Here is a 17,556-nt window from a genome sequence, read left to right on the forward strand (position 1 = left end):
AGAAAGCGACAGGAAGAAGCCAGACATCAGCTGGAATCTAGAAAAGAGTGGACAACGCCAGGAGGCAGAGATATAAGCCAAGGAACCCCAAGGGCTGCTGGCAGCTAGCGCAAAAGCTACAGATTTTGGGAAGAAAGCAAGCCTTGCCAATATCTTGATTTTGGACTTCCAGTCTAAAAATTATAAACCAATCAATTCCAGTTGCTTAAGCTAACCACTGCGTGGTGTTCGTGATAGCGCCTGGCAAGCTCAGACGATCATCATCCAGCTGCTGTGCCGAGTAAGGGCTGGAGGGCTCAAGTGAACTTGAGGAGACACCTCAGCAGTGAAGTGATGGTGCTGGAAATAAGGCAGCACTAACGACGTTAGAGGGAAACAGACAAAATCAAGGTTTATTGTGGAGATAGAATCAAGAGGCTTTGCTATTAGAGGAACTGGACCATGGAAGGAATGAGAAATCAAGGAGGGCTCCGAGGTTTCAGATGAATAAATGAGTGATGGTGGCACCACTCACCATGATAGGAAAGACTTGACTGAAAGTGAGATAACACAGGTTTGGAGGCAAAAGCCCAGTTTTGGATATGGAACCTTCAGAAGGAACTTCAGAAAGGCAGTTGGATACTAGTGCTGTGAGCCCAAAAAAAAGCTGTGAGGAAATAGAAATTTCAGAACCACCAGCAAAGCAACATATCCTCAAGTGATAAGAGACTCTTTCCCCTGAAACTATAATTTACATTGCCAGTTGATATTTATTCTGCTTTAACTTAGCATGAGCAAATTAGACACAAATAAATAACAATATGGCAGGCTCCCCACTGGACAGTTCTTGCTGACTGCTTTGGAAGTTGTGTAAGTTTCAAAAGCTTTGGAAAAAGAGTATGCCTCCATACTAAATAAATCAATCAAACTGCTCAGAGGTGTGGACAGCATCTCCCAAGATTAAAAAAAAATCACTTTAGAAATAAAAAAAATACACATATATACACATTGGGTAGGTGAATTAGAATCTCTCTTCTTTATGGTGGTTTTTTTTTCCAATGAAAGGAGTTATAGCCATATTTCTAAATAACCATCAAAACACCATGGTCCCTTTCTTGTCCATCAGTTCTACTTCATAGAGAAAAAGAGTAGGGAATTCTTATAAAAAATGGAGGTGTAATACATCCAAGCAATATTTAAGACAGCAATGGTGTATGTTTGGCTCAGCTAATTTCAAAAGCTCATTTTCTGAGTTTTACCTGCGGTTCCTGTTGTGATACAGAATCTGCATTTCAAACGCTGTGGCCCTCTGAGCAACCTTGGAGCTCAATGGTGCCCATGCCAATGATTCCCAGCACAGCCCCAGTCACTTCTTTTTTTTTTTTTTTTTTTCCCAGTCACTTCTTGACCCATCCAATTTACAGGCAAGTTCTCTGTATCTGGTGAAACAGCCAACTGATGACCTAAAACCGACAAGACACAGGGTTAGCAATGGAAACAGCATCATAAACAAGAGCCCGCCATTTTTGCCTGGGCCTTCAGCTAAAGTGATGAAGTTAGAGAATGTCTGTTCTAGACAGCAGGCATCCATACATTTCTATACACACCTCTTTGCCTAAACCCTTCCAGAGCAAGTCTCCACTTCAGGAGGATGAGAAGTTAGAATTGGGGCATGACCTTTCCCAGGGACACTGCAGTATGTGGCCAGGTAGGATGCCATGGACTCACTTGCAGGCCATGATCCAGGTGAGCCTGCCTGACCTGCCCAGGAGGCCCCAGGGTGGCTCTGAAACTACTGCCTGCACATGTATTTTACAGATATGTGAGCAGTGAAATTTGGGGGGTGGGGGAAACAACTGCTCTCAAATGGAGACCGTTGGGAAAATATATTTGCTTCGGGATTGTCAAGAGTGGACCCTAATGCAGGCTGCAAAGTCCCAAGTACGGCTCAAATTCCCACATGAAACAAGGCACAGACGTGCTATGGGGAAATAAGGACAGCCAAAGAGGACTTGTAATTTCAAAGTACCTATTTGCATATTTAAGAATTATCTTAGGGAGAGCTTCCGGGAAGATGACCGAATAGGACAGATCAAACTTCAATGAACAGCTAGAGAAGGGACAGAAAAAAGACTGGGAGAGCAATTCCAGGGTGTAAGTGACGTGGGAGGGTCTTCTACACCACATAGGGAGGCCCTGGATGAAAAAGCAGAACGGAGATGCGGAGAACCGGAGACCTGCCAACTAGTGCAAACAACCTAGCGTGTCCATTTCCAGCCCGAAGCTGTCAGGAATGCACGGATGGGGAGACAGAGAGAAGGAAGAGAGCCCAGCTGCACTCCATGAATATGCTACCCTCACTTGCACTGTCCCTGCCCTGCGACTCTCCCCACACCCCAACCACCTGAATCCCATCACCCGCCCCTACACCGTGCTCCAAGTACTCCTGCCCCATCCCCCTCCACATGCATCCCTGCCCCACATATGTGCACAAGCCTGTCCCAGTCCGACCATGTCTCCCACACAAGCGCAGTCTCATCCCACCTCTTCTGAGACTTGGGTACCAGCAGCCAGCCCCTCACCCCCCACCTCCCCCTCCCCCTCCCTGCCCTTGCAGGCACTCACTTGTGCATTCGGGCTGCAGGTGCTCACCTTCACACCCAGTCACACCGGCACCCAGCCCATATGGTCACTCAACCCTGCCCAGCATCCCTGAGCTCTGCACACGTGCACATCAGCATCCGTCCCCCAAGACGTGTACATATGCGCACACATGCTCACACCGTGCCCTCAGCTCTAGGTAAGCGCTGACCTGCACATCCGGGCCACACCTGTACTAAGCCCACACAGGCACAATCCCGCCCTGCTGCCCCTGAGATCTGAGTGTGTGCACACCAGGGCCCTGCACCCCAGACCCATGTACCGGCACAACCACATCCTCCTTCAGGCACAACCTGAACTTTGCACTCCACCATACCTGCCCTGCACACATGCACACCCTTGCCTCAATCCAAGACACATGCCCTCCTCTCACACCTGGTGCTCTCAGGCACATCTGTGCACATAATTTCGGCCCTGCAACAGCAGCCCCTACCCCAGCACAACCCTGCACACCTCAGACTCACGCCAGGGCCCCACCCACCTGTCATCACCCACACCTGACACATGTCCCACAACCTCTGGGACCAGTAGCCCCCCCCACACACTCGCACATCCGCACCCTGGCCCCCCTGCACCCCTACCCCTGTGCAAGGATGCACCCATACTCCAACCTCCCTCTGCCCCGACTTCTGTGCCCTGAACCCCACATAGTGACACTCACAGGCTTTATGCACCCACCTTCATCCTGCCCATATACTAGACCCAGCACATCTGCTCAGCCCCCCCCACCCATCTCCTGCTGCGCCCTACCTCTGGGTCCCCTACACCGCACCCTGCTCTGTGCTCCAAAGCCTGCCTGAGCTGAACCTCACCCCACAGCCCTGTGACCCACACCCCACACTCACAGGTACCAGTGTAGATTTGTCAACCCATGCATACAGCTGCACCGCAACCTGTCACCACACTGTTGTGCCCCACCTCATACCTGACATCCTGCTCCACACCCACCCCACAAATACAAAGCTTTAGGCTACTAAAGGAAATCAAGTTCCAAAGTAACCCTATCAAGATGAATTCAGAAATGCCTTTACAGTAATAACACAGAATGTTAATGGACTAACCTACCAATTAAAAGATACAGATTGGCAGAATGGATTAAGAAATATAATCCATCGATATGCTGCTTACAAGAGACTCATCTTAGACACAAGAATACAAATAGACTTATTTACATTCCATGAAGACAACAGAGGATCACTAACCATATGAAGATGTAGACAGATATAGCCCAGTTTAATGATCAAATTAAAATACCAGAGGAGACACAGACTTTGGAACAACTAATTAAAGATGTTCATATAACTTTACTAAATAAATCAATGGAATGGCTAATGACATAAAGGAAACCAAGAAGACACCAGAAGTGCATAAAGAGAAATTTGAAAAAGTAAATAGAAAAATAGATACCACAGAGATTAAAGATGCTGTATACCAAATAAAAAATATACCAGAGGCGGCACGCGCGCCGGGGAGCGCAGCTGTGGGCGTGGGGGTGGCAGGAGCCGTGGAGCCAGCGCCGAGAGCGGCTGCAGCCCGAGCCCGGGCGGCAGAGACAAAGGCGACGATAACACCAGGTATGAGTATGTGGCTTTTTGAGTGAAACCTCCAATCCAAATGAAAAGAAACCTTCAAGGAACAATTTCTACAACAGTGAGTGTGCAGAGTCATCTGTATGCATAATATGGAACGTTCTCAACCCAGAGTTAGCTGAATGGTTGCTGTGTTGACAAAGAGTGACTACCATTTGTAGGCCCTGGGTTGAGACGACAGTTTTTGTGCTGCGCATTCCTGGTGGCTAAGAAGCAAGCCTCTGTAAGACCAAAGCAAAGAAAGGAAGCAGTCGGACTTTTTCTTTATTAAATTGGCTGCATAAGTTACTTGACTTTCAGGAACAAAAACATAGTAGAATTAAATTATCATTTGGCATCGTTGGACGTACATCATATCGAGGAGTGTGCTTTGGGGAGCTTCCAGAGTTGAGATTTGGAACCTTCATTGGTGCTCATTTATACCTAGAACTATAAGCATGAGTGAATTCTGGCTGTGTTTCAACTGCTGTATTGCAGAACAGCCTCAGCTCCTCTTGGATCCATGTGGCAAGGAAGATTGATTAATTTGTGTAGTGTGAGAAAAGGCGACGGCGGATTGACCGAACTATGATTGGAGAGCCTACAAACTTTGTACACACGGCTCACGTAGGATCAGGAGACCTGTTCAGTGGGATGAATTCAGTTAGTTCTATCCAGAACCAAATGCAGTCCAAGGGAGGCTATGGTGGCGGCGGGATGGCTGCCAACGTGCAGATGCAGCTGGTGGACACCAAGGCGGGATAGCCTGGGCATCTCCAAAAAAAGAAGTATGATGGCATCTTAGTCACCCTCTTGTGATTACTCCAGTGAGACATTACTGTTCTGCTCTGAAGACGCTATTGTCAGATGAATACTGTATTTTCTTCAGCTGGCATGCATGCATTTGGACTTAGAGACAGAGTTCTTTGGATTGTGGCTTAACTTTCAGTTTTTGAGTCAATATGGATCTGATCTTCGCATGACTTTTTATGTGAATGCTAGCACCATTTGAAATATATCTATTTTTTCATTTTAAACATTTCTTTCCACCTCCCACCCTTTGCCTTATGGTTTTATTGGTAAGCAGGGGTCTATTATTATCTGTTAACTTGTCACCGTATATGTATATTTTGGAAGGTATGAGACCCACAAGCACAATGATCATTTTTATTCATTTGAAATGAGATGCAGAGTAGATTATCTGCATGCTTTATGAAGTTACTTTGTATGGGAGCCCACAGGGGCTAGAAATTAAAATTTCTTTGCTGCCAGGGGCTGATGATACTGCTGCTGTTCTAGAGAAAGTTGAGCTGTGGTACCACATCACATCGGTTTCACAGGAAAAGATAACTAGTTTAATTATTTTAGAAGTATGAATTTTGGTCTGTTTGATTAGAATTGCAATAAAAGAAAAGCTTGCATTCAAAAATATATATATATACCAGAAATACACAACAGCAGATTTGAAGAGGCAGAAGAATGAATAAGTGAACCAGAGGACAAGACAACTAATTTTGAACACACAAAAGAACAAATGACGAAAAAGTTGGAAAAATTTTAATTGGATTTCAGGGAAATGATGGACAAAACAAAGCATACAGATATAATCACTGGTGTCCCAGAAGGAGAAGAGAAGAGTAAAGGGCTAGGAAGAGTAGTGGAGGATATAATGGGGTAAACTTCCCATCCTTTGTAAAACACATAAATATGCAAATCAGAGATTCCCAATGAACTCCAAATAGAATAAATCCAAATAGAACTACCCCAAGACACATACTAATCAGTCTGTCAAAGCTGAAGAGAAACAGAAAATCCTGAAAGTGGCAAGAGAAAAACCATCTACTACATACAAGGGAAACCAAATAAGACTGAATTTGGACTTTTCAACTGGCATTATGGAGGCAAGAAGGCAGAGGATCCTGAAAGAGAAAGGCTTCCAGCCAAGAATTCTGTATCCAGCCAAACTGAACTTCAAAACTGAGGGAGGGATTTAAATTTTCATAGACAAACAAAGGCTGAGAGAACGTGTCAACAAGAGACCAGCTCTACAAGAAATACTAAAGGGAGTGCTGCTGGCTGGGGAAAAAAAAAAGGAGAGGAAGGTCTGGAGGAGGGCACAGAATTGAGGAGTACTAGTAAGGGCCAAAAAGGATAATAAGAGAAAGAGGGAAAGGAACATACCCAGCTAACAAAATCAAAAGGATAAGATGGTGGATTCAAGAAATGCCTTTACAGTAATAACTGAATGTTAACGGACTAAACTTATCACTTAAAATACACAGGTTGGCAGAATGGATTAAGAAATATAATTCAGCCATATGCTGCTTACAAGAGACTCACCTTAGACACAAGGATACAAATAGATTGAAAGTGAAAGGATGGAAAAAGATCTTCAATGCAAGCTGTAACCAAAAGAAAGCAGGAGTAGCTATACTAATACCAGACAAAATAGGCTTTAAATGTAAAGATATCGTAAGAGACAAGGACATTATATATTAGTAAAAGGGACAATTAACCAAGAAGAAATAACAATCATAAATATCTATGCTCCCAGTCAAGGAGTTCAAAGTATATGAGAGAGACTGGCAAAACTGAGGGAGTGATAGACATTTCAACAATAATAGTGGGGGACCTCAATACACCATTCTCCTCTATAGATAGAACAACCAGACAGAGGATCAACAAGGAAATAGAGAAGTTAAACAACTTGATAAATGAATTAGACGTAACAGACATATATAGGTCATTATACCCCAAAACACCAGGGTATACCTTCTTCTGTAGTGCTCATGGAACATTTTCCAGGCTAGATCATATGCTAGCACACAAAACAGGTCTTTATAAACTTAAATGCACGTAAATTATTTAAAGCACTTTCTCGGATCACAATAGAGTGAACCTGGAAATTAACCACCAAAGAACAAGAACTTTCACAAATATATGGAGATTAAATAACACATTCTTAAACAATGAGTGGGTCAAAGAAGAAATTGCTAGAGAAATCAATAGCTATCTGGAGATGAATGAAAACAAGAATAAAACATATCAGAACTTATGGAATATGGGAAAGGCTGTGCTGAGAGGGGAATTTATTGCCCTAAATGCCTATATTAAAAAATAAGAAAGAGCAAAAATTGAGGACTTAACTGTTCACCTGGAGGAACTTGAGAAAAAAAAGCAAACTAACCCTAAAGCAAAGAGAAGAAGAGAAATAACAAAGGTTAAAGAAGAGATAAATGAATGGGAGAACAAAAGAACAATAGAATCAATAAAACCAAAAGTTGGTTCTTTGAGAAAATCAATAAAATGGATGGGCCGCTAGGAAGGCTGACAAAGAAAAAAGAGAGAAAGGATGCAAGTCAGAAAATCAGAAAAACAAAATCAGAAATGAGAGGGGGGTTGTTACCACAGACCCTGAAGAAATTAAAAAAAAAATCATAAGAGGATTCTATGAACAACTATATGCCAGTAAACTAGACAACTTAAATGAAATGGACAAATCCCGGGAAACACCAACAAGCTACAGTGTCTCAAGAAGAAATAGAAGATCTCAACAAACTAGTCACAAGTAAAGAGATTCAAACAGTCATCAAAAATCTTCCTACAAAGAAAAGCCCAGGACCATATGGCTACACAGGGGAATTTTATCAAACATTACAAAAAGAACTAACACCAATCCTGCTCAAACTTTTCCAAAAAATTGAGGAAAAAGGAACATTGCCTAACTCATTTTATGAAGCTAACATCACTTTAATACCAAAACTGGGTAAAGATGCTAAAAAGAAAGAAAAACTACAAACCGATCTCCTGAATGAACATAGATGCAAAAATTCTCAACAAAATATTAGCAAATTGAATCCTACAACACATTAAAAATATTTACACCAGGACCAAGTGGGGTTTATACCAGGAATGCAAGGATGGTTCAACACAAGAAAATCATTTAATGTAATAAATACAGCACACTAAGAAATCAAAACAGAAAAGTCATATGATCATCTCAATTGATGTTGAAAAAGCTTCAACAAAATTCAATATCCTTTTCTGAGAAAAACACTTCAAATGGTAGGAATCAAAGGTAACTTCCTCAACATGATAACAGGTATATATGAAAAATCCATAGCCAACATCATACTCAATGGTGAGAGCTGAAAACTTTCCCCCTAAGATCGGGAATGAGACAAGGATGACCTCTGTCACCACTATTATTGAACACTATACTTGCTACTCTATACTCTAGCAAGCACAATCAGGCAGGAAAAAGAAATAAAAGATATCCAAATTGGAAAGGAAGAAGTAAAACTTTCATTATTTGCAGGTGACGTGATACTATACTTGGAAAATCTTGAGAAATCTACAACAAAGTAACTTGAGCTAATAAACAAATTCAGCAGGGTGGCAGGTTATAAAATTAATGTGCAAAATTCAGTAATGTTTCTAATCACAAGCAATGACCTGAGGAGTCAATTAAGGAAAAACTTCCATTCAAAACAGCAACTAAAAGAATGAACTGTCTAGTAATGAACTTAACTAGGGAAGTAAAGGACTTGTACACAGAGAACTACATTACATTGTTAAAAGAAATCAAAGAAGTTCTAAAGAAATCAAAGAAGTTCTAACTAGGTGGAAAGACATTCCATGTTCTTAGATTGAAGGTTAAATGTAGTTAAGATGTCAGTTCTACTCAAATTGATCTACAGATTCAATGCAGTACCTATCAAAATTCTAACAACCTACTTTGAAGACTTGGAAAACTAGTTACCAAATCCATCTGGAAGGGAAAGAGACCCCAAACAGCTAAAAACATCCAAAAAAAGAAGAATTAAGTGGGAGGATTAATACTCCCTGATTTTAAAACATATTGTAAAGCCGCAGTAGCCAAAACAGCAGGTTACTTGCAGAAAGAGAGAAGTAATGGCCAATGGAATCAAATCAAGAGTGCAGAAATAGACCACTAAATCTTTGGTAAACTGATCTTCAACAAGGCCGCCAAATCCACTGAACTGGGACAAAATAGTCTTTTCAATAAATGGGCATAGAAGAATGAGATATCAATAGCCCGAAGAATGAAAGAGGACTCTTACCTTATACCCTATAAAAAATTAACTCAAACTGGATCAAACACATAAATATAAGAACCAGTACCATAAGCTCCTAGAAGAAAATATGGAGAAACATCTTCAAGACCTAGTAATAAGAGGTATTTTTCTAAATTTTACACCCAAAACACAACCAACAAAAGAAAATATAGATAAATGGGAACGGCTCAAAATCAAATGTTTCTGCACCTTAAAAAACTGTCAAAAAGGTGAAGAGGCAGCAACTCAATGGGAGAAAATATTTGGAAATCACACATCAGATAAAGGTTTGATATTCTGTATACATAAAGAAATCATACAACTTAACAAAAGAACAAATAACCCAATTATAAGGTGGGCTAAAGATATGAACAGACATTTTTCTGAAGAGCAAATAAAGATGATTAACAAGCCCATGAAAGATGCTCATTATGATGAGCTATAAGGAAAATACTGATCAAGACTACAATGAGATACTACCTCACACCTATACGAATGGCTGCTATTAAACAAACAAGAAACTACAGATGTTGGAGAGGATGTGGAGAAATTGGGACATTTATGCACTGCTAGTGGGAATGTATAATGGTACAGCTGCTATGGAAGACAGTCTGGTGTCAAAAAACTAAATATCAAGTTGCCCTATGACCCAGCAATATCATCCCTGGGTATACACCCAGAAGAGCTGCAAGCAGCGTCACAAACAGAGATTTGCACACTGATGTTCCCAGCAGCATTATTCACAATTGCCAAAAGAGGAAAACAATCCAAGTGCCCATCAACAGATGAGTGGATTAACAAAACGTGGGAACAATGAAATTATCTAAAATGGAGTTTGTTGGGCTGTTGACTTTGGACATAATACATGTGACCCTAGTACATGGAGGTGGCTGAATGATGCACTGAGAAGTAGATTGGTGAACGATGGTGTAAACATATGTATGCTGGTTTGAAAGGATGTGTGTACCCTAGAAAGGCCATGTTTTAATCCTAATTCCATTTTGTAAAGGCCAACTGTTTCTTCTAATCCCTATTCAGTACTGTATGTTTGAAACTGGAATTAGATCATCTCTGTGGAATGTGATTTAATCGAGAGTGGTTGTTAAGTTGGATTAACTGGAGGTGTGTCTCTGCCCATTTGGGTGGGTCTTGATTAGTTTCTGGAGTCCTATAAAAGAGGAAACATTTTGGAGAATGAGGAGATTCAGAGAGGGCAGAGCAGAATGACATAGCCACAAGAAGCAGAGTTCACCAGCCAGGGACCTTTGGAGATGAAGAAAGAAAATGCCTCCCAGGGAACTTCATGAAACAGGAAGCCAGGAGAGGAAGCTCACAGATGACACCGTGTTTGCCACGTGCCCTTCCAGATGAGAGAGAAACTCTGACTGTGTTTGCCATGTACCCTTCCACTTGAGAGAGAAACCCTGAACTTCACTGGCCTTCCTGAACCAAGGTATCTTTCCCTGGATGCCTTTGATTGGACGTTTCTATAGACTTGTTTTAATTGGGACATTTTCTCGGCCTTAGAACTGCCAAAGTAGAAATTTATTAAATTAAATTTAATTGAATTCCCCTTTTTAAAAGCCATTCCATTTCTGGTATATTGTATTCCGGCAACTAGCAAACTAGAACAATATGATCAAACATGGTGCTGCTACAAAAAGGAATGAGGGTGTGAGGCATGCAAGAATGTGAATGTGGGACAGCTGGTGAGGCAAAATAAGCCAGAAACAAAAGAGCAAATATTGTATGATCTCATTTAGAAAATACTTATAAGAAAACTGGGGCATGCTCTATGACTGTTTATTAAAATGTATTTGGAAAATTATTGCTTTCTTGTATATATATTTTACCAAAAAAGTTTTTAAAAAAACGTGAATATGAGATAAAAAAAAAAGAAAACTGGCATCCAGGGAAAACTGCCTTGGTTCAAGAAGGCCAGTGAAGTTCAGGGTTTCTCTCTCAAGTGGAAGGGTACATGGCGAACACAGTCCGAGTTTCTCTCTCATCTGGAAGGTTGTAAGCTCTAACCACAGTCATATTTAGTCTGGAGTGGTAATTGTTATTTCTGGGTTTTTTTATAACCTGGTATTTAGAGAAAAGAAGGAAGCTAATAGAGTCAGGATTAACGTAATTCAGAGTATAGGGGTAAGGAAGACATTGTATTTTAGAACTTCACCTACTCTTGGAGATCAAGGAAGAAAGTTTTATTATGTTTTGAACTTAAATTTTCTGTAGCACATAATCTAATTCAACCTGTCTGGATGGACCACTGAAACAATCCAAACACAGGGAGCCCAGAATAAGAAAGAAACCCTTTTATCCTGTATAGTTTAATGTAATGCCTGGATACATCCCAGAGTATATTAAGCAGATAATGTAAAAGTATTGACAAAGCCCCTGGAAGGATGGGAGAAAAAATATGAAACTATTAAACTTTCCTATCAGGGAATTCCCTGAAACTGTGTCAGACATTAGGGACACCCAAACCAATAGGTCAAGCTCTTGATCTAGAGGCTTGCTCTTGTGAAGTTTATGTAAATAGCAGAGAAGCTTAAGAGTTACTTCTGGAGGACCTCCTTTGTTGCTCAAATGTGGCATCACTCTCTCTAAGCCCAATTCTGCAAATGAAACCATTGCCTTCCCTCTACATGGGACATGACATCTAGGGGTGAAAGTCTCCCTGGTGGCATGGAAAATGACTCCCAGGAATGAGCCTGGCCCTGGCACCATGGGATCAGCAATGCCATCCTGACCAAAAAGGGAAAAAGAAGTGTAACTAATAAGGTGTCAGTGGCTGAGATAATTCAAATAGACTTGAGAGGGTACTCTGGAGGTCACTCTTAGGCAAGCTTCAGTTAGACATTGCTACCTATCATAACTTGCCAACCCCTAACCAAAACCATTCCTGTCAATCCTAAAGAATATCTAGGGAATTAAATAAGATTCTACAAGGTTTCCATGTAGTAGGGTTACTATCTAGAAACCTACAACCACCAGATGGTTCCCTGGACCAGATGAATCCCGAAATGCAGAAGGGCCAGGTCTTCCAGAACATCAACTAATTCTATCCTCCATCCCATAATATCAACTATGCAAAAGTTAGAATGGGCATAGTCCAAATACCCCTAAAGAGTGGGAGAAAGATCAAAGGTGATGGTGGAGTTATACAGAGAAGTTTGGGTTTAACAAATGAGAATGACTTCTGAATCATTATACTGTTATTTCAGTTGGTCTCCAGTGTTTTGGAGCAGCTAGAAGAAAAAACAAAAAATCATGGAACTGTAACTCATACCAAACTTTAAAATGTGTTCTGTAACTACTTGTTAAAATGTATTTGGAAATTTGTTACTTTTTTGTATATATGTTATATTTCACAATAAAAAAAAAGCTAAAAATAAATCAGGGTGGTTGAGTAGAGAAGAAATCAAAGTACAATGGAAAACCGAAAGTGGAGAAGTAGGATTCTGCAATTTACCAAGAAACCAGCATGCTATTTTATAAATTTATAGTACCATTATGGAAATACATATAAAATCATATAGGAGATAGAGAAGGAAGGAATTAATCATGGTTGATTGAGATATTAATGGATTTAATTGAAGTAGATTTCAAACAAACAAACAAAAAATTATCTTAACAAGTATGTTATCTAGTATCTGTTGTTAAGCCTCTTTGGAAAACTAATGACTTTTAAATGGGCATTTTACCTTCCACTACTCTCCGAGCCAAAGCTAGCAATAAGGCCGTTCCCAAATCTGCCATGGGGCTTGAAACAATGTGTGGCATTTCGGCTGCCTTTGCACCAAAGCTGGCAGTGAGCTTCAGGTCAAGAAGGTCTAAGCCGACCCCTCCATTGGCAATCGTCCTCAAGGAGGGCAGGCTGCGCAGAAGCTCCTGGGCAGTAACTGGTTTTCCTCCCCAGATATATTGGGTTAAGTCTGTAGATCAGTTTGGGGATTATAGCTATCTTAAAAATAGTGTCTTCCAATCAATATGGGATATATTGTCACTCACTCAGATCTTCTTTAGTTTCCTTCAACCATGTTTTATAGTTGTCAGTGTTCTAGTTTGCTAGCTGTCAGAATGCAATATACCAGAAACAGAATGGCTTTTAAAAAGGGGAATTATTAATAAGTTGCTAGTTTACAGTTCCAAGGCCAAGAAAATATCCCAATTAAAACAAGTCTATAGAAATGTCCTATCAAAGGCATCCAGATAAAGAAACCTTGGTTCAAGAAGACCAATGAAGTTCAGGGTTTCTCTCTCACGTGAGAAGGCACATGGCGAACACAGTCAGGGTTTCTCTCTCGGCTGAAAGGGCACATGGCAAACATAGTGGCATCTGCTGGCCTTCTTGTGGCTCTACAAAAAAGGGACTCTCTCCAAAATGTTTCCTCTTTTAAATGATTTCAGTAAGCAACTTCACCTTCAATGGGTAGAGACACAGCTCCATGGAAATCATCTAATCAAAAGTTACCACCCACAAGTGGGTGGGTCACATCTCCATGGAAACAATGAAAATGCTCCCACCTAGCAATATTGAATGAAGATTACAGGACATGGCTTTTCTGAGGTCCACCAATATTCAAACCAGCACATCAGTGTACAAATCTTGCACTTCTATTGCTGAACTTCCTATTTTTTCTTTTTGATGCTATTATAAATGGAATTGTTTTCTTAATTTTATTTTCAGATTGTTCATGGTGTGTAGAAATGCAATATATTTTTGTATATTGATGTTGTATTCTGGAACACTGATGAACTATTTATTAGTTTGAATAGTTTCTAGTGAATTCCTGAGGATTTTCTCTGTTCAAGATCATGTCATTTGCAAATAAGGATAGTTTTACTTCTTCCTCTCCCACCTGGATGCCTTTATTTCTACTTCTTGCCTAATTTCCTTGGCTAAAACATCAAGTACAACGTTGTAAAAACGTGGCAAGAGAGGATATCCTTTTCTTGTTCCTCATCTTAGATGGTAAGCATCCATTCTTTCAACGTTGAATATAATGTTAGCTGTGGGTTTTTCATACACAGCTTTTCATGAAGTTCTCCTCTTTCCTAGTTTGTTTAGTGTTTTTATCTTGAGAGGGTATTGGATTTTGTCAAATACTTTTTCTGCATCCATTCAAGTTATCATGTTGGTTTTTGTCATTTATTCTATTAATATAGTATCAATTGCTTTTTGTATGTTAAAACGTATTCCTAAGATAAATCCCACTCAGTCATGGTGTGTATTCTTTTTAGAGTTACTCTATTAGGTTTGTTAGTATTTTGTCATACTCATAAGAGACATTGGTTTGTCATTTTCTTTTCTTGTGATATCTTCCTCTGGCTTTAGTATCACAGTAATAGTGGCCTCATAGAATTAGTTGGAAGTATTCCCCATCTTTTCTATTTTTTGGAAGAGTTTATGAAGGATAGGTATTAATTCTTTAAATGTTTGGTAGAATTCACCAGTGAAACTAGCTGGTCTGGATGGGGTTTTCTTTGTAAAGTGAAATGAGTATCTTTCAAGAATGTTAGGAAAATTATTCATAATAAAACATTTCCAATTTGGCAGGATGGTTACCCTTATTTGGGAAGTTAAGTACATGAAAGATATCATTCTTTCATTATATTTTAAATGAGATGTTAATCTGTTTTATGTAGAAACTGTGTTCAGTCAGCATTCTCTGCCATATCAAGGTTAATCCATCAATATGGCCAAGCAGAATCTATTATTTGTCCAAAGTGCCTTCCATTTCCTCTAAAATTGTCTGATCATCCAGAAAATGGCAATAAATGTGCTAAGTCATCTTTGAGTAAATAAAACTGTTTGGATTACATTTTATCCTTAGAAATAGGATTTTTATTGAAAAGCACTTTTATGCATAAGCATTAAATAATAGACTCTGGAATTTTCAAGTTGGAGAAAGGCAAATGTTTGGTGGGACAAAATATCTTTGTCCTAATTGTAAGAGGATATACATGCCCAAATAGAATGCTGATTCCTTCAGAGCTGGCTTGAGCGAAGATGAGGAAAAAAGCACTTTGACTGAATGAACTATTGCTGAAAAATGACTAGGCAGTCCTGTGTTTTTTCCAGAGATATTTGCATTTTTAAAAGAAGAAATGTGTCAAGTCAAATGTTAAGACAATCTTGTATCTTATCAAATTTCCACAGAGCCTGCAAATTGAAAACAGTTTCATGTGCCTACGCATTCTGAAGAAAACCATGAGCCCAGCCATGCAGATTTTGCACAGGAGAGGATAGATTGCAGCCTCTTTGTCAATCACCCTACTTGAGGATATGTAAGAGGAGGTGAGGAAATAAGTTGGGGAAGGATTGTGAGCGATCATTTCCTTGAAGAAAGTTGTGGGGTGATAACTGTTCCACTCTTGTTCTCCTCCCTTCAGAAGGGGTGCAGTGTGGTTAGGAGAGGAAACACCCTACCATCTAGGTCTCGATGTTTGGTTTGCTGTGGGAATATCTGAAGTCCAGGCCTGCGAAAGTGAGCAGACACCCTCCCCTAATGATAACTATAGTACTTCCCAGAAGCAAACACTTCCCCCTTTTCAGTACTTCTGGTGATTACCTCCATAACTCTAATAACTTACATCTTAAATATGTATTTTTTCTAATTTGATAGTTCTTTTAGTGGTATCCTTTATAATTATCCTTTATAAGGATAATTTAGTGGTATCCTTAAACCCTTATTTTGTGATCCACTGATTTTAGACAATACTTCTAGACTCCGCCACATAGCTACATGACTGTACTTCTTTCCCTCCCTAGTTTCCACCTTCTTTTACTAGCTGTCATTACTTTTACATCATGAAACTGTATTGCCTAGAGGACTCAAAAAAAAAAAAAAAAGAAATGTAAAACTCTAAAAGAGCTTGGCATAAGAAAATAAGGACTGAGGACTATGGTGGGCTGAAGAAAAATGCATATCCACTCTAAAGACACTGAAATTCAAAATTCTAATAAACATTCCACAAAGGAAAACAACCCATTTGTAGCCTGAATTTGTCTATCAAGGTCACCAGTTTGCACCCACATTTAAAGTTTGAGTCTAATAATTGATAACTAATCTAATTTTAGTATCATCATGTAAACATTATTTACTCAAGAATAAAATCCTGTGATTAGTTCTACAGAAAAGAATATGTAATCCTATGTTATCACACATGTGCCCCTTAAATGAGACACACGAAGATATTCTAAGTACTAATGTCATACTTCTTGTCTTAAACTCCAATCAGCTGTTCAAAATTATGCAATAGTTTGATTTTGTTCATATTTGGACCATGACTTTCTTTTTTCTTGTTTACTGAAGGACAAAAGCCTTTACCATGTATTTTTAAATTATCTAAGATCTTAGCTAGGTAATTTAGATAATGTATTCCTTCTTCTTCTTGAAGACATTTTTCATGGAGCTCTTTATTCTGTAGTTTGGAAGGACTTCTTCCAACCTGGCTGATTTTTTTCATCAGTGTTCTTATTTTTGTTTGTTTTAAATTATTGCACTTTGTTAGTTCATCTGTTTCTGGGGTTCCTTCCATGTCTTCCTTTTTTTTGATTCCCCCTCTCATTTTGCTAGAATACATTCTTAAATTTTTTTCCAGAAAAAGTGTACTAAATTGTGAAATAATCTGAGTCCTTACAACATTTGAACGTGTCATTATTTTGCCCTTACACTTGATTGTTAGTGCTCTGTATGGGATCATAGATTTAAAATGATATTCCACACTTTCTCGAATCCAAATTGCTGATGAGATGTTTCGTGTAATTTGATTCTCGTTCCTCTGCAAACCAGCTGTTTCCAGTCACAAACTCCTGTCCAAAACTTTTAGGATTTTCTTTTTATTCTTGGAGTTCTTGAATACTATCAGCATGTGATGTGGTGGTTTGGAACTGTAAGTACCCCCAGAAAGTCATGTTTTTATGTGTCTGTAAACCTAGCCCAAGTAGGTATGCCTGAGGTTTCTTCAGTTAAGGCGTGGCCTGGAGTGGGTCTTTTTAAAAAAATATTTTTATTGACAAATCTTCACACTCATACAATCCACCCATAGTATACAATCAATGGCTCACAATATCAAAAATTCTCCAAATGGGAAAGTTGAATATTTCCTCCTTTCTTCCCAGTCCCCCAAGAGGACTTTAAGTGCTTCTTTACTCACTGCCCAAATCATTCTGGGATCTATCGGGGCATCACATTAACCTGGACAAACCAACCAAATCTCATGCCCTATACAAGGTTCCATGTGCTTTTGGTGTTCAA

General features: G+C 39.7%; 1 long non-coding RNA gene across 5 annotated transcripts in view; it reads left to right on the forward strand.

The window, feature by feature from the left end:
* LOC143661924 (uncharacterized) overlaps positions 1-17,556 on the forward strand; it is a 46,508-nt gene that overhangs the window by 16,574 nt on the left and 12,378 nt on the right. For 4 of the 5 annotated variants that reach the window (XR_013164992.1, XR_013164995.1, XR_013164993.1 and 1 more), the window contains exon 3: positions 15,456-15,593. The exons of the other annotated variant lie outside the window; for it this stretch is intronic. This is a non-coding gene — a long non-coding RNA (uncharacterized LOC143661924). The remainder of the gene's footprint in view (positions 1-15,455; positions 15,594-17,556) is intronic. 5 annotated transcript variants of the gene reach the window in all.

This window comes from Tamandua tetradactyla, chromosome 18 (genome assembly GCF_023851605.1).
Source record: "Tamandua tetradactyla isolate mTamTet1 chromosome 18, mTamTet1.pri, whole genome shotgun sequence".
NCBI lineage: Eukaryota > Metazoa > Chordata > Mammalia > Pilosa > Myrmecophagidae > Tamandua > Tamandua tetradactyla.